We start from the raw sequence: 20899 nt of genomic DNA, 5'->3' as shown, positions 1-20899 counted from the left end.
AACTCCCTCTCTAGGCCGTTTCATGTGTATCGCTGATAATCAGGGTAGTCATTCTGTGCATACTGGTACATCTGTTGTGTAGTGTTCTGTGTTGCAGTAATAGGCTGTTGCTGTGGCACTGCTATAGTTTGTGATGAAGCTGGCATAGGCGGAATATGTTGTATATTCTGTGGTGCTTGTTGCTGGGCCTGATCTTGTCTAGGTACGCGCGGTCTCTCCTTGGTCTTACCCGTGGAGATATTGTGTTTCAGAACTGCACAATCGTTTACATAATGACCTGGCTGTTTACAATAGTTACATGTCCCTTTAACAGGAGCCGTCGAATTACTAGGCTGGGTCGCACCCTTTTTGTGACCATCAGCAGGAACTGACTGGGCAACTAACATTTTCATTTTCGAGTCTTTCATGCGTCTTTGTTCATGTTCTTGTTCTTGTTCTTCTCTAATTCTATTCTGGTGGTACTGTAACATTTGTAACATTTGTGAAGGGGTGTTAGCTTGCCAAGTGCTTTCGACTTTCAGTACTCTGTTCTTAACCTGGGGCAGTGAATTCTCAACTAATTTTGTTACAAAAAGGTGTGGATAGGACTCGCTACTTGGTTTCAGGCCGCTATTAATACCAAAACATTTCTCAAATCGAGTATAAAAATCACTAGTGTCTTCATCGGGTTTCTGTTTACAGGCTGAGATTGCACCCCAATCTTCCTTTTTCGTACTTAATAAACATGGCAACACTTGCACTAATAATCCTGGTAATGCTTTAACCTTATCCCCAAGCCCTTGGCCTGGAATTCTAGTATTTTCTTCGTTTTCTAATGCAGTCCAATCAATCTTTGCATTTCCCACTTCCCATTCTTTTTCTTTAAGTTTCTCATAAATACCAGGAGGCAGTAGTACTTTCAATATCTTCATAAGGTCGGGATAAGTGTAGTCACCCATGAGTAACATGTCTTTTATTTCACGGTGAAAACCTGCGGGATCTTTATCATGGCTAGGTACTAGTTTTTTCATTTCCAATAATTCTATTTTGGTTATGGGTGTGAACACAAACACACGTCTAAGTGTATTATCGGTATTCTGAACTGGGTGCACTTCTCGTAACGGATTCTGTCTATCCAGGTAATACATTTTTCTTTCCATGGAGTGTGCTGAATCAGATTGTGGACATAGGAAGGCACTATATCTGTGCCGTTGTTCTAGAATTACCTTGATTAGATCGGTACCTAGACCTCTCCACTTGTTCATGAGTAGTTCTGCTAATATATCAGGCAGGGGGCCTGGATCGGAATGTTGGCTTCTATATAATAGAAGTAAGTGTTGTATCATGTATGTACCAGCTAAACGCTGTTCACTTGGTGTCATGTTCAGAAATGTGTGTGCTAACGCATCATCACTATATTTCTCGGGACTGTCAGAACATTGTACTGCTGACCTCGCTAATTCTTGTTCATCCATAGAATCTAGTACATGGTACCCCATTCGTTCTCGAAGTCTGTTATCAGTAACTTGAAATAAGTGTTCAGGAGTTCTTGGATTACACATGGCTTCTTGAAAAATTCTTTTACTTTCTGGACGCACTGGGCGCATTGAATTATTAAAGGGTCTTCCTTTACCTACATATGCTATCGTTTCTCTAACTGGTAATTGTGTTTGTCCTGTAGCTTCCTCTGGTTGCTCCTCTTCTGAGGACTCAAACTTGTCTGATTCATTTTCTGGTTCTACCTGTCTTGTTTCATGTATTTTTATTACTACGCTTCTGATTCTTTGATACATGTTTTTTATACAATTCTGTTTATCATGGTTTCCGTCTGCTATATTCTGACCCCATCTATGAAGTGCTTTCATTTCCTCCGGGTCCATCCCCGGCCTATCTTGTTCTCTTATTAAGCAGTTTATGAAGAACCGTAATATCTTGGCTTGAATGTCAACTTTCTGGTGAGCCATGGCTTCCTTAATACTTTCAGGTCCCTGCCCTGTTTGGACAAAATGATATATTCTGTCTAGATGTTCAACCATTCCGGGTAGGGTCAACAAAAAGTTGGTGACCCGTCTTAGTCGTACTGATGCTAGTATTAATCTTTCATCATTTCTACCGGGTACTGGATCATATCTACAATCCCCGAGACGTTCTTTTATTATATCGAAATCGGCTGATCGAGGTGTACGTTGTTGTGCTAGATCCCTGTAAGTCAATCTATGTACTTGTGGAGGTGTCTGGAAACCTGTCGCCCCTCCGGACGCGCCTCCTGAGGCACTGCCTCCGAAGGGGTTGTTCGGATGTAAAGTGGGAGGAATGGGTGCGGGAAGAGTTGGAAGAACGGGAGGAAGACCAGGAGGGACATTCGGAACAGGAGGAAGAGGTGGAGGAGTAGCTTGTCGCGGGGGTAGGGGCTGATTGTCTCGGGGTTGAGCGCCGCCAGAAGGAGGTGTGCGCGGCGGTGCGGTATTAGCGTATGCGGGCCTAACATCATCTAGATAAGAAGAAAGGAAAATGTCCTTCGCGGTTTTGGGGTGCATTTTAGTCGGGAGCATGGGAGGTGGTAGATCTTTTGGTACTTCCGGAGTGGCCTTAGGTAAACCTTCGGCCAGGAGAGGATACATACCATTCCTAAGGGTGTTTAGTTGTCTGTCTACTTGTTCTATTTTTACTCGGATACCTTCCTCAACTAATACGTTTTCTTGGGCCTTGTCGGAATCCTCTTTCCTTTTCTCCTCCTTTCTAAGTGCTTTTTCTGTACGCCTATGCGATTCTTTACGCCATAATTCGATGGCATCTTTCTGTGACTGTCTGGCTTTCTTTTTTCGTAATGCTTCTTCTACTCTTATGATGCAATCTGAATCCCATGTCCCTGCAGCGGGCCATCTCTGATTCTCTGCTAGATCTTTAGTGTAGTCCACCCATAAATCGAGAAATAGAACGGCATCTAGGCCGTGCTTGTGGTACATAAAGTACCCTGGAGTGTCCCTAGGTGGGATGGGAACAGCTTCCTCGAGTACCCCTTTTCTAGTCTTTATCTGTCTTAATTTGGAAAATAACGGCATCTTAAAAATCTGGCTACTTAGTGCTTACTCAGATATGAACACAAAGAACACAATAATCACAATAATGACGATCGAACAATCACTCATACCACGACATTTTGAGACACATTAAAACATTTTGAGATGAACAATAACAATTAGAATGTAACTCGCTAACTGCATAATACTAGATACACTGCTCGACAGTGCAGACTGGATATACTGCTAAACAGTACAGATACACTGTCTAAAACAGTGCAGACCAGGTCTGTGTACCCAAACCTGTCTTGACCGGCACAACCTAATGCGCACGTCTAGATGCGTCCCCAGCAACGGTACTCACCGGGAAGCACGGAAACAGAAGGCCTCGGAAACTCTGGACTGGACTCGACTGGATTCGGACTGGATTCGGACTCGACTCGTGACGCAGATACTTCGGAACTTCGGAACCTGGTGGGCCTCCGTATACCTCGGATCTTGCTCTCTCAGCTAGGCTCTGGTCGGGATCCTCCGCACTTCTCACCGCCTCGTCTGGGTGTCGATCGCGGCCTCAGTCACCTCCGTTGGCCTGAGGGAGATACAGGAAATCCTGCGGGTACGCGTAGTTTCCGTCCGGCTGTGGCAGGGGGCTAAGCCTGCAAAGCACCTCCGGCGGGTGAGATGGGGGAGGGGTCCCTGTTCGGGCGCCAATTATGTGGTAAAATTAATTACCTGGTACTGAATTTCTATGCGGTAAAGTCAATAAGAATAACTCATAATAAATAAGAGGCAAAATCCGTGATATTTGAGGTTTCTCAAAAAGGGTTTTATTCCTATAAAAGGAATTGGGTGATCAGCATACTGGCTCGAGCCAAGGTGGCATACCGTTCCGTCACCACATAGGTTCGGGAAGGGACAGACTGACAGAGTCAATGGTAATATGCGGGTATGCAAGTATGCGACAATACATTATTGACAGGCATTCATATATATAGTCAATGCATTACAGTAAAGGCATATGCAGGAGGCGTAACAGCTGAAAAGAGAGATAAGAGTGCATGTACGTAATACAAAAAGGCGTTACAATAGGCGTGCATGAAGGCGTGAACAAGAACGTCATTTATCATGATGTCACAAGTAGGCGGATCCATGAGTGAATCCGGCAGTGTCAGCAAAAATACATGGCAGAGATGCGCGCGCAGCAGTATGACGTGTAATGTACGTGTAACTTGAGGGGTGAAGGGGGACTTGACATTTAGCCCTACATGTGGAGACAGATGTCTGGATGTCAGATCAACCTAATCCCAAATCGTATCTAATATCTCATGTTTAAGGAACTGTATTATCTGGAAGGAAAAGGTCTCTCGGACAAGAGGCTATTCTATACTGACTGTGAGTGCGTGTATGAGCGTCTACGTGTCTGCATGAGATGCGAGGGGTGCGAGGGAGGGCATGGGCCTACCATGGAAACAGAGCCATGAATTACTTGCATAGAGACAGTGAGGCCAAGCCCTTTGCTCTGCAGCTGGAAGGATGTTGACATGAAACTACTAGACAGGAATGTATTTTCGAGGAGTGGAGCAGATAATTCGAAGGTTGAATACAGTCTTGGCAGGCAACAGGCTGAGCCAAGTACCGTTAGCCGCACAGGGAGTGAGGCAGAGGTCACGGGTATAGATGCAAGCCCAGGTTTAAGATTCAGAGTCAGAAGGCAGAAAAAGGCTCGATGGCAGAATTCAGGGCCTACTTCGCCAGAGCTGAAAAACGTGTAAAGTACACTACATAAAGACGTTGGCATGGCATATTTAGGAACGGACTATTTGACCCATTCATGGTGGATCTGAAAGAGGACATGTTAACGTTGGACGCAAATGTATTTGCGTCTTCATAGCTTGAAGTGGAGGGAGCATACATGTACTTGTAGCGTGTACACGGAGTCGTTGGGGTCTAAGATAGGGGACACAATTGATCACAAAATTTATATTACCTCAACAATGTGAATTCCATTACCACGCATATTTTTTACAACGCATACTCCTTTACTATGTTATGTAATGTTATGGTATATGATCTTCTATAGCGCACGGCTGCCCCAGCAAAGGGGCGTCCTGGCGCTTTCCAGAAAGGAAAGAGAGTACGCCACAGCAGATGGAACAGTGTGAATCACATAACCAAACCGTTTAGCAGAAGAGATGGGTTTTTATGGCCTTTCTGAATAACAAGAGAACAGTTATTCCGTGAATCCGGAGGGGTAGGGTATTCCAATGCTTAGCTGCAAGGTACCGGAAAGAGCAACCTCCCATCCGGGCTTCCTTAACTCTGGGGACCACTGCCAGATTCTGGCCTTCCGTGCGGATAGTACGTCGAGGCATGTATGCGGTCAAGAGTGGGCATAACATGGGTGGAGAGGCGGTTTTCAGAATTCTGAATGTGAGGCATAGGGTCTTGAAATGAATCCTCTTCTCCACCGAGAGCCAGTGGAGTTTGGTGAGCGTACTTGCCACCGAGTGATGACGGGGGAGACCTGTCAAGGTTCTCGCTGCTGCATTCTGAACTCAACGCAGCCTTACTTTCTCCGCCTGGTTAACCCCTAAGAGTATGGAGTTCGCATAATCCAGCCGCAAAAGGATGGCAGACTGTACAAAGAGCTGGCGTGTCTGGGGATCGAAAAACTTTAGGATTGGCTTAAGGTTCCGGAGGATCCCAAAGCACGAGGCAGCAACCTTTTTAGTATGGTGGGTAAAGTTGAGAGAGGAGTCTATCCAAACTCCGAGGTTTTTCACCTGACTTTTAGGCTCAGGGAGCTTGCCAAGGGTCTCAGGCCACCATTTGTCTCCCCAAGCCGCCGCCTATTTACCTACAAGCAAGACCTCGGTCTTGCCAGCATTTAATTGTAGGTAGTTAGCTGTCATTCAGCTGGTTATGGCTGTAAGGCCCTGTTTGAAATTTTGCGCACTCAGTCCAGCTTCATCCCTCAGTGTCACCACTAACTGAGTATCGTCAGCACACGATACTAACAATAACCATCCATGCTTTTACAACAAATTCCGTGAAGTATGAATGGAAAAGGCATATGCGTGGTAAAGGTTTGCCAGTAACTGTAAGTATTTTACAGGTAAGTATAAACCCTTTCAATAAATAAATATATTGATCCAGTTGAAGGCAGGATACGAAACGCGTTGACCATCCACGCTCGCACTAATGGTGTACTAAATAAAACACTTTTTTAGTACAAAAATACCTGTGGGCTCTTTCTCCGGTGCCGTGATACTCTCGTCGAGTGGAAGTGTGGAGTTGAGTTGAAGATTTATAAATATATTATTATTTTTTTCCACTGAAAAAGGATTCATGGACATTATAGTTAGTTGGACATTTCACTAGTACAAAACTAGAGAAATTCGAACGTTATAACTTGCGCCCCCGCAAAGCACTGCTGATGATGTCACATATTACATCACTCATGACATGGTCAGTGACATCTCTGATGACATCACTGATGACATCTCTAATGAAATCACTGATGACATAACTGATGACATCATCCAGTGAATGTGTGTTTCTGTAAAGTTAAAATATATTTTATATAGGTTAATGCCAAGGTGTATTGAAGAATGAGTTGATGTAGAATGGTAGGGAGGGGGGTATAATAGGTGTGTGCCTGACTATATAAGTTAGGGATTAAATGTGTCTTACTGAATGCATGAGTTAGTGACTAAACTGTGTGAATGTCTGTATCAGTCTCTCAGTTGTTGTGTAAGCTGCTGCATGGGTTGATAATTGGGTACATGACTGTCTATATGGGTTACTTATTGGTTGCATGAGTATCTGTATTATGGGCGCCTCAGTGTTTGTGTGTGTGGGTGGATGGGTGGTGTGTGACTTTCTGTCTACATGTGTGAGTGGATATATTACTTGGTGTATGGGTTCACTAGTGCATGTGGAAATAGCTGTATAGGTAAGTGAGTGTGTGTATCAGTGTGTTAGTGAGTGAATGTATGTCTCACTGGTGTATGTGTGAGAAACTACATATGTGAAAGGCAGTATATGCGAGTGTTGGAGTATATAAATGACTATATGTAAGAGTGAGTAATTGTGAGAGTGGCAGTATAAATGAGTGTGTGCTTGTGTCAGTGATTGTATAAGAGAGTAAGTTTAAGTTAGTTTATGTATGAATAGGTTAGATAGTGAATGTGTAACTGTAAAGGTGAGTAAATGGCAGTGTTATTGATTCTTTACATGTCTAGCTAGGTGTGTCAATAACTCTATGGATGAGTGACAGTGTATGAGTGTTTGTATAGGCTGCTCTCTGACACTGCTCACAGGCAGGTCGCTCCCTACACCACCACAAAGCCGCCAGCTGCCTTGGGCCTGCTCCCTGCCGCCCGCCTATTTTGTTGCTGTTTTCCCTCTACTTCCCGCCGCTGCATCCCTGCGGCCCCTCTCTCCTGATCCCTACTGGCCACCCCGCTCCTGCCTCCCAGCTGCTCCTCCCTCCTGATCCCCGTCTTAATGAGGCCACGCTGCGGTCGCGCAGCGGACACGCGCAGCATGCGTGTCACTCGGCGCGCCAAAGGCAAGCCCGTCTGTGCCTGTCCGCGCCTTGACCGCGCCCAGCGCCAGAACCCCTGGACCACACGAATGCTACAACACCAGACTCCACGACGATGCCAGCACACTCCATGCACTCAACGCCAGCCAAAACCACACCTGCTTCCAAGCCGCCCCAAAACAGACTTACAGACCTTTCTCCTGCCACACCTGCAGCTTCACCTGCGACAGAACCACCAAACCTCCAAAGACTAGACCCAACCACCTCTGCTGCATACTCCTTAACACCCGCTCTGCACGCAAACACGCCGTCGAACTCTAGGATCTGCTCGACACCTCCGCCCCAGACGTGGCCTTCCTGATTGATACCTGGTGGAACGACTCCTCGGTGCCCGACATCGCCATAGCCATCCTGGACGGCTACAAGATCACCCGCGGGGATCACACCAACGGAACCGGAGGAGGAATAGCCATCGTCCACAAGTCCACCCTCAAGGTCGCCACCCACGCAGACGATACCCTCAGCACTGCCGAAGACCTGCACTTCCGGATCCACACCGACCCCAAAACCACCCTCACAGGAACACTCAACTACATACCCCCGGACCCTGAGCTCAAATCACTGACTCCATCCCTGTCCTCGCCAGCACCCACGCACTCGCCTCCATGGACTACATCCTCCTCGAGGACCTGAATTTCCACCTCGAGAACAACAACGACGCCTGCCACCCTGATCGACAACCTCGCCAACCTCGGCCTTAGACAACTCGTCACCGCACCCACCCACGCCCCTGGCCACACGCTGGACCCCGTCTTCTCCACAGGCACCCAGGTCGCCTTCGACCACACCACCGAACTTCACTGGACCGACCACCGCTGCATCCATTTCACCTTCAATAAACTAACCACACACCACTGCACCCAACAGCTGCCTCGCCGCTGCTGGAGCAAAGTCACCGAAGACCAGCTGATCACCACCCTCGTCCAAAACCCACCCACCGACCCCACCAACCCAGACACCGCAGCCCGCAACCTCAGACAGTGGATCGACGACTGCACCAACACCCTCGCCCCACTCAAGAAACCCTCCAACAACCACGCTAGCAAGAAAACCACCTGGTTCACCGACGAGCTCCAGACCTCCAAAGGTGCATGTCGGAAACTGGAGAAGATATGGCTCCACGAACGCACTCCGACAAACCACGCTGCCCACAAGGACACCACCCGCAGTCATCACCACCTCGTCAGATTAGCCAAGAGATCCTCCTTCAAAGACTGCCTGGATACCAATGCACACAACAGCAAAGCGCTCTTCAGCTTCGTAAAGGAACTCTCCAACCCCAGCGCCAACACCAACGACATACCACCCTCACAAGAACTGTGCAACTCACTAGCCATCTTATTCCACCCCAAGATCGCTGACATCCATGACAGCTTCAACACCATGACTGCCCCGACTATGCCAGACCCCACCTCCCCTGTGAACTCCACCAGCGCCATCCGCCTGAACTCCTGGTCCAATGTCAACGACGACGAGAAACACAAGGCCATGAACTCCATCCACTCAGGCTCTCCGTCAGATCTGTGCCCACACCACGTGTTCAACAAAGCAGACGCTGCCATCGCACCCCAACTACGTAAGGTCATCAACATCTCTTTCGAAAGAGCAACATTCCCGGAAAGCTGGAAATCAACGCCCTCCTCAAGAAGCCCAAGGCGGACCCCAAGGACCTCAAGAACTTCCGGCCCATCTCCCTGCTCCCGTTTCCAGCGAAAGTCATCGAGAAAATCTTCAACATGCAACTGGCCCCCCACCTGGAAGACAACAACAACTTGGTCCGAGTTCAGACGAAACCACAGCACAGAGACGGCCCTCATCGCTGCCACTGATGACATCAGGCATTAACTAGACAATGGCGAAACATCAGCCCTCATCCTCCTGGACCTGTCAGCTGCCTTCGACACATTCTGCCATCTCACTCTAAAGACACGCCTCCTAGAAGCCGGAATCCAAGAGAAGGCCCTTGACTGGACCACGTCCTTCCTCTTCGGCAGAGCCCAGAGCGTCCGCCTTCCGCCCTTCCGAACCGAGGCCCCCGATATCATCTGCGGTGTCCCCCAGGGCTCATCCCTCAGCCCGACGCTGTTCAACGTCTACCTGCCCCCCTCGCACAAGTGGCCCGCCAACATGACCTCAACATCATCTCCTACGCCGACGACACCCAGCTCATCCTTTCCCTCACCAAGGACCCGCACACAGCCAAAACCAACCTCCACGAGGGAATGAAGGCCATCACAGATCCTTCTCCTACCTCGCCACCAAGACCTGGAACACCCTCCCTACCCATCTATGGTAGACCCAAGACCTACTCGCCTTCAGAAGACTCCTCAAGACCTGGCTCTTCGAGCAGTAGTGGAACCCCATCACCTCAGCGCCTTGAGACCCTCACGGGTAAGTAGCGCGCTTTACAAGTACTCTGATTGATTGATTGATTAATAACAGTGCTGTATTGATGAGTGACTGCCTGTATGAGTAACTGTATGGGTGAATTAATGAATGTGTGTGTATAGCTAGGAATTAGTCAGTGGGTATATAGTAACTGCTATTGATTTGTGTTTTAGAGTGGGTCTATCAAAGGTTAAATTAGGGAGTGAGGAGGTGCATCCGATTATCACGTGGATTATGTCATCAATGATGTCATCAGTGATGTCATTCAAGATGTCATGAGTGATGTCACTGACCATGTCATGAGTGATGCAATATGTTATGTCATCAGCAGTGCATTGCGGGGAACGCGAGTTATAGCTAACTCTACTAACTATAACGTTTGAATTTCTCCGGTTTTGTACGAGTGAAATGTCCAACTTACTATAACGCCGCTGAAACCTATGATTGTTTCAGTGAATTTCTAAGGTTTTTTAAATGCTATTTTCTAATTATAATGTTCAATAAACCTATAGTTTTTTCAGTGATTTTGAATTATTATTCCATTATCAAACTGTTGAAAACAGCTGATATCGCCAGTTTTCCAGCAATAGCGTCCGCAAAAAAATATCACCACAATTGAGAGCAACAACTAACACTATTAATATGCAGAGTAGGCGTTCTTGTGCAAAAATAACACGAAAACAACACTTCCCGATATTTTCAACGAGCAGCCAAATCTGCGGTGCGATCCAAAAACAGGCGATAAGCTGCTTTAGCAGTAGGAATATAACATCTGCCTTTTACTAGTGTAAAGTAGGATGACTACCTACAATGTGAAAAGGAACCCAGCCCAGAATAACATCTGAAGACCAACACATGTCATAGAGCTATTGATCATGCAGCTCCGACACCCAAGAAGGTCACCAAACCCACTGCCACCACCCTCAGTACAACCTCCCTGAGCCACCCCCCCTCCCCCACTACCACCTAGGGAGCGCACAACAGGACAGCAGACTTTCCAAAAATGCATGGCCCCTCAGCTACACAATAGCTTAATGTTGGGAGATGTAGCAACCAAACGTATGAAGGGCGCAAGTCACCCACCAATAATAATGCACACAATGCCAAGTGTAGCGGTGATGTGCTAGACAGACCTCACTATGCAGAACACAAACCTCTCCATGTGTACATATACTGCTGGTGCTTGTAGTGCTGTGGACAGTGGACGCAACCATGTTACCTCAGGCAGTGGGGAAGGTCTTGTCATTTACCTGTATGGTCATCCTCTGTAAGTGTAAGCGCAGTGGGCTGGTCCAATGTACGCCATCCAGCGTAGAAGTGTGAATAAATAGGCGGGGCTCTGGGTGTGGTTCACTTGTGTGAAGGCAAATGCGTCTGCCAGGGCAGCGGCCCCCACATTGCCACGTGGCTGCCGCCATGACCGCGGGCCTCCTCGACACAGGCCCCCTGCGAACACAGCGGCACAGCACCCGAGACTTATGTCTGAACAGACAAGTGCCTTCGATCTACACTGCGGACAGCAGGGCTCACAATTCAGATGGAGTGGCGATTGCAGATGACACAGTCCTGTAGGCAAGACATATTGCTCCCAGTGCGGCACGCCCGGATCGCGCATCATCGCAGGCTGCGCACACACTGAGCGCCAGAGGTACCACTAACTCAGTGCACCACAAATCAATGCCACATGGCCTTATCAAGGCAGAATTCATTAGACAAAGGACATTGCTACCCGTGCGGCCCCCCCAGGACCACGCATCATCGCAGGGTGCGCACAAGCTGAGTGCTTCAGGTGCCACTAACTCATTGCACCACAAGTCATCACCACATACCCTTATTAAGGCAGAATTATTTTGACAAAAGACATTGCTACCAGTGCGGCCCACCCGGACCAGGCACCACCGTAGGGTGCGCACACGCTGAGTGCTTCAGGTACCACTAACTCAGTGCACTACAAGTCATCACCGCAAAGCCTTATCAAGGCAGAATTCATTAGACAAAAGTCATTGCTACCAGTGCCCACCCGGACCATGCATCATCGCAGGCTCCGCGCATGCTGGTTGCTTCAGGTGCCACTAACGGTGCAGCTCACATCAATGCCACAGGTTCTGGGCCCTTGCTGACCGCTGCCTCCAGCCTACACTGTGGTCAGCAGGGTTCACAGTTCAAATTCAGTCTTGATTCATTAATTGCAAGGTCCAGTAGGCAACTAAGTATAACTTCCCTCAAAGCTACATAATATCCTTTTAGTATCCTTGCTTCAAGAACTTGTTTTTTATCAGTTATAGCTTTACTACAAGGACCATATTCATCTTGCAAGTCCAAACGAACACTGAATGGCAGTCTATACTATGGACAGCAGAGCTCACATTTTGAATTATAACGTCCCTGAAACCTACATTGCTCCCAGTGCGGCACGCCCGGACCGCGCATCATCGCAGGCTGCGCACACACTGAGCGCCAGAGGTACCACTAGCTCAGTGCACCACAAATCAATGCCACATGGCCTTATCAAGGCAGAATTCATTAGACAAAGGACATTGCTACCCGTGCGTCCCGCCCGGACCACGCATCATCGCAGGGTGCGCACAAGCTGAGTGCTTCAGGTGCCACTAACTCATTGCACCACAAGTCTTCACCACATACCCTTATTAAGGCAGAATTATTTTGACAAAAGACATTGCTACCAGTGCGGCCCACCCGGACCAGGCACCACCGTAGGGTGCGCGCACGCTGAGTGCTTCAGGTACCACTAACTCAGTGCACTACAAGTCATCACCACAAAGCCTTATCAAGGCAGAATTCATTAGATAAAAGACATTGCTACCAGTGCGGCCCACCCGGACCATGCATCATCGCAGGCTCTGCACATGCTGGTTGCTTCAGGTGCCACTAACGGTGCAGCTCACATCAATGCCCCAGGACTCTGGGCCCTTGCTGACCGCTGCCTCCAGCCTACACTGTGGTCAGCAGGGTTCACAGTTCAAATTCAGTCTTGATTCATTAATTGCAAAGTCCAGTAGGCAACTAAGTATAACTTCCCTCAAACCTATATAATATCCTTTTAGTATCCTTGCTTCAAGAACTTGTTTTATATCAGTTATAGCTTTACTACAAGGACCATATTCATCTTGCAAGTCCAAACGAACACTGAATGGCAGTCTACACTGCGGACAGCAGAGCTCACATTTTGAATTATAACGTCCCTGAAACCTACATATTTCGACAATGCATTCCATACATATTTTATATTTTCTTCCATACTCCTACACTGCGGTCAGCCGAGCTCACAATTTAAATTAGCACAGAGAAATGCCAACTCACTAAAAAGGAGCATTTCTAAAACAATAATGTTTAATTCAACTACACCAGTAAGCAGGATTTATCACTACCATTCTAAAAATACCACACATGGGAATGCCACTCCTTTCAGATCAGGAATTACTACGTAAGTATATATAATTGTATTCCCAATGTGAGCCTATTATAGGAGTAGGCCTCACAGCAGTGAGAAACAAAATGGGCTGTTTGTCACTACAAGGAATTGCCACACAATAAAGGCAAATGTCCTATCTTTTACTTACACAGCACCTTGCCCATAGGGCACCAAGGGCCTACCTTAGCAGTGACCTTTGTGTAATAAAAGGGGAACTTAAGGCTTGGCAAGTAGTTTTAAATGCCAAGTTGTAGTGGCAATATACTGCGCCTACAGGCCCTACGGAGGTAGGGCTACTTCTGTGGGCGGCTCAAGCAGTGATGCAGGCCCAATAGAAGCAGTTACTTTATAGGCCCTGGGTATAAAGGATACCACTTTTCAAGAAACCTATAAGTAAATCAAATATGGCAAACATGTGTAAACCAACCATACCATGTTTTAGGGGGGATGGCACATGGACCTTAGCACTGATTAGCAGTAGTAAAATGCCCAGAGGTGTAAAGCCAACACAAAGAAGGTCAGAAAAATTGGCGGAGGAAGGCAAAAATTCAGGGATAACCCTGCAAAAAGGGCCAGGTCCAACAATGGGCCATTTTGATCAAGATGAGAGGGATGTCATCTACCATCACAGAATCTGTGCCTCAGCACACTCACAAAGGGTTTCACACTCGGCTTTTTTGCCCCCAGACAAGCTGGGGCCAGGGCAGGGAGGCATGGAATTCCAGGCACGTGGAGAGCTCTAGAAGCTTCTCCCACTTCAAATGGGCATCAGGTATAAATAGTGGACTCCCAGACCCAACTATTCAGCACACATCTGGTCCTGTAGAAGACTCAGAAGAAGGACTGCTGTGCTCTTCTGCTCCCAGAAAGACTTGTCTGCTGGCCTGCTAGCCTGCTGTTTGAGTGGGAAGGACAGGACCTGTATGTTGAACCCAGGATCACCACAGTGACCAAAATGCTGGCTGGTTGGCCTCCTGATTATAGCTTCAGGTGTAGAAAAGTCTCCAACCATCATAAGCCGGGCACGTGGACTGTGCCTGCTGTAAGTTGTGCCCCACCAAGTGCTGGACCATTGGAGGTGGGGCTAAAGGTGCTCTGTCAACGCAGCTGTGGTCTCACCCCAACTAGCACACCACGACGTAAACCTGACATAGCTCTTCGCAATGCCTCATTGGAACCGATGCAGCTTCGACGCAAGCCAGCATCACAGCCTGCCCAGCACCTCGGAACCGACGCAAAACAATGCAGCCTCAAAGCAAGCCTGTCTCGCAACCCTCACAGCTCACTGAAACCGCCAATGCGAGGCGCATCCTTGACACTTAATCGATGAAAACCTCATGCTTCCTGGGACTGCTGCTGCATTGGGCAACGCTCCGCAGCCAGAATTTAAGGTACATTGCTCAACGGGATTAACATGGTCCCTGTATCTGGCCCACACTCTATCGTCGTAAGCCTGTACTTGTTATGTTGTCCCAATCCAGCGCGACCAGATAACCACAGTTGGCGCTTTTAAGCAGTACTTTAATCTACATCTTCAAAATTGCACCACTCCGGTTCTACTAATTGGATTATTGTCAAATAATTTATTAAATGTGACTCTATTTGTTCTGAAATAGTGTGGGATTTTCTCTTATTACTGTTTGAAGTTCTGCATAAATACTTTACACAATTTCTCAAAATAAGCCTGACTATTTTGTACCAAGCTGCCAGAGGGTTAAGCACAGGTTCATTTGGGGTTTGCTTGTGTTTCACCATGACAAGAATTGTGGTTGCTGCTTGAGTAGGGTTTCACCTCCCTCAACCAGTAACTCAATTTCCTACAATGTCTAATATTCTCCACCAATCACTCAGATTGTTAATGTTTTGGACTCTTTTTTTTTGAGAAATGTTGACTCGCTTACCTTTGTTGGATTCCAGGATTTGACTGCAGGAGTATTTTGGGCTGCTTGTTGCTGCACACTTCTGTTCTGCCAGTCTCTGGAGAGATGAGACAGCTTCCTCCAATTCTGTAGAGCCTACAAACATATAAAACAACACTTAATCCCTGACATATGAGTACTTTTATCATCTCACTGTGAGTTCATGTGAACATTAGTTGTGGACATTTGGACCAAAAAGGCCTGTTTTGGAATGCAGATAGACATCTGTCTGTGCATTTCCACGTGTAGCTCAGTGATATAGGAAAGAATAGATTCCGCCTTTAATCATTAAATACATACTGTGCTGAGTGTCTTCCTAGCTTATAATAGTAGAGTAGTCATTTCAAAGGAGATTCATGTTAAAATATGTTGTACTGGTGAGCACGTGACATTTAATAAATAAACGTCATCACTTTTCTATTGTGTGCCATCACTAGGAGCAATGGAAAGTGAAAGGTCAGCCGTGAAAGGCTCGAGGTCACCGCGCGCCTCTCTCTTGTGAAAGGTGACGTGGCTCAAGCTTCCAGGAAAGGGCTGTTCCATCTGAATCCTAAAACAGGTGCTTGTTTAGGTTGAATCTGCTGGTGGTGGAAGCTCTCTTGGTTAATATAAATGTTGATTTCTTCTGGATGAGGGAACCGGTCACGGTGTTCGACCACAGGCACGTGGCATGCTGCAGGAACTTTATTTGAACCAATGAGAATCTCGATGCATATATCCCAGAATGCAGCCCAATAAAGATGCTACTAATTACACAACAGTGTGTTTACAGACAGTGCCAGCATCTCTCTCTCCCTCTCCTCTCGCCTTCAATCCCTGCTTCTCTGCCCCTTGCTGTCTCGTTCTCTCACCCGCCTCTTTCACTTTGTCTCGCCCTCTCTCGTAGCTGCTCACTCGCTTTCCCTCACTCTTTTCTCCCACAATCTATTTGTCCACTCTTCTTTCAGTCTTATTACATCTAATTTCCTCTATCTTTACCCCTCTCTTTCTTTCTCTCTTCTTCTATCTCTCTCTATTTCGCTGCAACTTTCTCAAACGTCCTCTCCATCTATCATAGCATCTCTCTCCCTCTTTCTCCCTTATCACTCCCTCTGTATCTCTGTCCATATAGCTCTCCCCCATCTTCCTGCCTCTGTATTAACCTTTCTCCCTCATTCTCCCTCACTTCCTCATTGGCTCTCTTCTCACTCGCGCACTTTCCCGCTAGCATCTGTTTCTCTCTGTTTTTAATCTCCAGGTTTCTTTATTCTCTCTTGCAAGGCTTGGTGTCTCTTGCCTCCAGTCCGGAGACGTGGATGCTGTCTCGCTCCGGAGCGGTCTGTCCCCTGCTCTGAGGCCCACACTGGAATCTTCTCTTTAAAGATATACCTCTAGTCGAGCTTTGTTCCTCGCTTTGGCGGTCCTGATTTACTGCTGGTCTTGTTCATGTGGTTTTATTTTTCCTAATTTTCTAGGTGTGTGACACATATTTTACTGGACCTATTCAAGAGTTATGTGATAGTCAGAACCACTGAATTGTCACTTGATTTAGCTAAGCATTTGAATATGGGTAATTGTGAATGGAACAAACCTTATTTTCATTGCGTCGTCTCTCTTTTGAAAAGATAGTACAATGCTTACACCAGCACATTTCATGACCCTGTATCGAGCTGAAATAAAACATTCCAAAGAGCAATGGAAGTGAAATGGAGGCCTGAAACAAGAGGTGAAGCGTGGGAGAGATCATAAGAAGATCTGTTGGGCGCTGACAAGCAGTGGCGGCTGGTGACATTTGAAAGTGGTAAGGTGCAAAAGTTGCAGGCGGCGCACTGTGGCGAGCGAGCAATATGAGCAAGCGTGAACGTATCAAGGGGGACGGGGGGTGGGGGGGGGGGAATTCTCCCCCTTCCCCCCCGCCACCCCCCCCCCCCCCGAAAATTTTGAAAATAGAGTGGCCAAATGGTACATTTTCAAGAACTTTGCAGAAAGCAAGAATGTTAATAAAGCAACTGGAAAAGTGTAGCAGTTACATCAATATAGAGATTGTGTATGATGATATAATGTAAGTTGCTGCTTATCAATATAACCACAGATCTTCATTACAGACTTTGATATAAATGACAATGCTTAGTACCTCACATATTTATTGATTGATGCCCATTCATACAGCTTGCTTCTCTGCCATGTCTGTGTGAGCTTCAAAACATATACTATGGCGGCTGGATATTGCTTCTCTCTAAGGTGGCACACTTAACCCCCAGGCACTTCCCGTGCTCCATGGTCAACGTGGTACAATCTGTAGGATGCAAACCACTCTGGTGATTTTAAGTAGCCTCTTACTTTTCTACTGCATCCATGCTTATGCACTGCTACAAGCTCACTGTGACACGGTTTGAGCAGTCTCTGCCTAACATGTACAGCATCAAGACACTTCACACATAGGCCACATTGGACTCACACACTTTCTATCCATCCCTACTCTAGCATCTGTTGGTCACTCCTTTTAACTTCAAACCACGCCAAGGCGCAGCAGCAAAACACAAGAGGACAACTCTGTTCATTTCACACAAGGAACCCCAGCCCATATAGGCCACATACCATTCTATACCCACCCCTCTAAAAGAGCAGTGCGCAGCATGTCCGCAAGTGAGCTGTGTTGCATCGTCACAAGGCTGGAGCACTACGTAAAAGCAACTAGAATATACTAGCTCGAACAGGCAGGAAATGCAGCTCAGTTCTGCAGCCTTCCTGGTGCTATACCAATTTTGCTCGCACTCAGTCACACAAAAATACAACATGCAACACACACAGACAAACACACGCCTTATTCCAACAATATTGGGACTCACTCAGCTCTGTCTAAGCACCTCTTTCTTGACCTGGTGCACAAACCGTGGTATGGTGATGAGACACACGTCATTATGCTGTGCTCTTTCTCTCTGCCCACACACCACTGCCAAATGTACTGCGGTTCTGATGTACAGCAGCGGTTTTGTTCGGTAGCACCTATGTCATCCTGGCAGTTGGCAGGTGTCCTTATTCTAATATGGCGCAGAAGGCCTGGGTGCTGTCATGTTGTGATGCAGTCTAGTAGTTGGGAGTGGGCGGAGCGCTAGGGGGCCGGAGGAAGAGGAGGAGCAGAGACAGGAAAGGGGCAGTTAGAGCAGGGACACCATGGAAGATGGATGTATGCAATAAAGCTCCGTGAATATAAAGTAGTGTCTGCCTCTTACTGACTCGCAAGACACTACAGCTGGCGACGAGGGTGGGATCCCTGGGTTGTGCCGCTGCGCAGGACCCAGGAGCTGAGTAAGTGTCTCAGAAGCGCGTAGGAAGGTCGCCGTTGCAACAGACGTGCCTGGAGCGAGGACTGCCGCCGGATCAGCAGCGGACAGCCTCGCCGTATGTGCCCTGCAGCTCCGTGGCTAGAAACCACGTGGAGCGTGATCGCAAAAGCGCTGTCGAGCGTTGCGTTTGGATGCTCACCCCTGATGCGTGGTAACGCGGTGAGTGAAGAAAGGACGGCGGGAGCCCACCCCGGTCCTACCTGCAGCTGAGAGCCCTCCTGAGTGGACAGCATCAACACAGGACTTCCAAGGGAGATTTCCAGGCCCCCGCGTGGTGCGCGAGTGCCGGGTGAGTGCCTGATTGAAAATGGAAATAAAGAAGAGCCAAATCTCGTGGAATATGGGATTGTGAAATTGGCGGCCAGAGAGACATCCCCATGTGAAGACTGTAAGCGGCCATTTTGGAGTCAGGCAACCTCCAGTTTGATGAGCAAGCACTGGCAACTGTAGTAAAACAAGCATTGGTAAATGCAAAACAAGCATTGGTAATTGCAAAACAAGCATTGGCAAAATCAAGAGGCAAGCAAACAAGCATTGGTAAATGCAAAACAAGCAGTGGCAAAAGCAAGCAAACAAGCATTGGCGAAGACCAAACAAGCATTGGCGAAGACCAAACAAGCATTGACGAAGACAAGAGACAAGCGAACAAGCATTGGTGAACGCAAAACAAGCATTGGTAAATGCAAAACAAGCATTGACAAAATCAAGACGCAAGCAAACAAACATTGGTAAATGCAAAACAAGCAGTGACAGAAGCAAGCAAACAAGCATTGGCAAAGACCAAACAAGCTTTGGCAAAGACCAAACAAACATTGGCAAATGTAAATGAACAAACGTTGGCAAACATAAATGAACACGCATTGGCAGATGTACACAAAAAAAACAAGCAGTGATAAGTGTAAGTGAACAACAAGAACATGCCAAATCTAAAGGAACAATCAGTGGCAAGTGTACGTAAACAAGCACTGGCCAATATAAGAAGTGTGATGAAACAAGCCTAAGCAGATGCAAGAAACGTAATCAAACAAACATAAGCAAACGCAAGAGGTGTAAGAGACCAAGTAAAAGCTAAAGGGGGTAATCCCATCCTCATGCAGCCATTCTGTGGACCTTGCGTTCCACCGCTTTTCATGTCAGCATTGTCCTTTTAGGGCGACGGAGGTGGTCAAAAACAAAAGGAAAATAGAGGTAGATTTGAAAATGGCATTGATAAACTGCCGTTCATTACCAAAACATGCCATCAAAATCTCCCTTTTAATTCAAGACCTGGACCTTGACATCCTTGACATCCTTTTTAGAACAGAAACGTGGCTTGGATCCAATTCTGGCCCAGATATCGTCCAGGCTCTCCCACCTGGATACCTGATCCAACATAGGGACAGAGTGTCCAAGGTTGGAGGAGGGATCGCCATTCTTTATAGGGATTATTAAATTTGCCGTATGGCTTTTAGCTCTATTCCAGATTGTGAGAGTGCGCAGTTTTCTATCACATTATCTCCAGAACTGTCATTCTCATGTCTTTTGATCTATCGTCCACCTGGCCCGATAGGACAATTTTAGGAAGGACTAATCAAACTATTCTAGATTTAGCTAGTACGGTTTCTAATTTTATAGTGCTGGGAGACCTGAATCTCCACTTTAATAATTTCTTAGATCTCACCGCAATGGAATTGACTAAGGATTTAGCCTCCTGTGAATTGAGTTTAATAGGCTCATGTCCCACTCACTCCAAAGGGAACCCATATTTTCAAACATAGCGGAGTTAACTTCAGCTGAGCCATATTCGATCCCTTGGTCAGACCATATGGTTATTCCTTTCATATGGAAGGCATACAGACCCAGTACAACTATACCTTCTCACAAAGCCTTAGGTAGGCGCTAGACGAAACTAGAGCTAAATGAATGGCTAGAAATATTGAAGAGGAGCGAGCCTCTGGGTAATCAGGACATAGATAGGGCAAACAAAGACTTCAATCAATGGATCGAACAGTCGTTGGATACCGTGCTCCCAAAAAACTTATTACAAACAAGAAAGGCCCTACTAAACAACCCTGGTTTAATTCGGTCCTAAGGTTCCTTAAACAGGAATGTAAACGGGAGGAGAGGCAGTGGCGGAAACATTTTGATGAGGAGAAGAAAAATAAATATAGATCCACCATAAAAAAATATAAATCTGCCCGTAACATGGCCAAATCCACTTTTTATGCAGGAAAAATTGAGGCTTC

The 20899-nt window shown here is 47.0% G+C and overlaps 1 protein-coding gene across 1 annotated transcript in view; it reads right to left on the bottom strand.

The window, feature by feature from the left end:
• The window catches only part of LOC147729342 (embryonic protein UVS.2-like), a 251093-nt gene that overhangs the window by 206163 nt on the left and 24031 nt on the right, over window positions 1-20899 (bottom strand). The window contains exon 2 of the mRNA XM_086959917.1: window positions 15331-15444. The gene's annotated coding sequence lies outside the window, so the exon portion shown is untranslated. The remainder of the gene's footprint in view (window positions 1-15330; window positions 15445-20899) is intronic.

The sequence above is a fragment of the Lissotriton vulgaris genome, chromosome 2_2 (genome assembly GCF_964263255.1).
Source record: "Lissotriton vulgaris chromosome 2_2, aLisVul1.2, whole genome shotgun sequence".
Taxonomy (NCBI): Eukaryota; Metazoa; Chordata; class Amphibia; order Caudata; family Salamandridae; genus Lissotriton; species Lissotriton vulgaris.
Note: the sequence above shows the minus strand (reverse complement) of the source record. Positions and strands in the feature narration are given on the sequence as shown.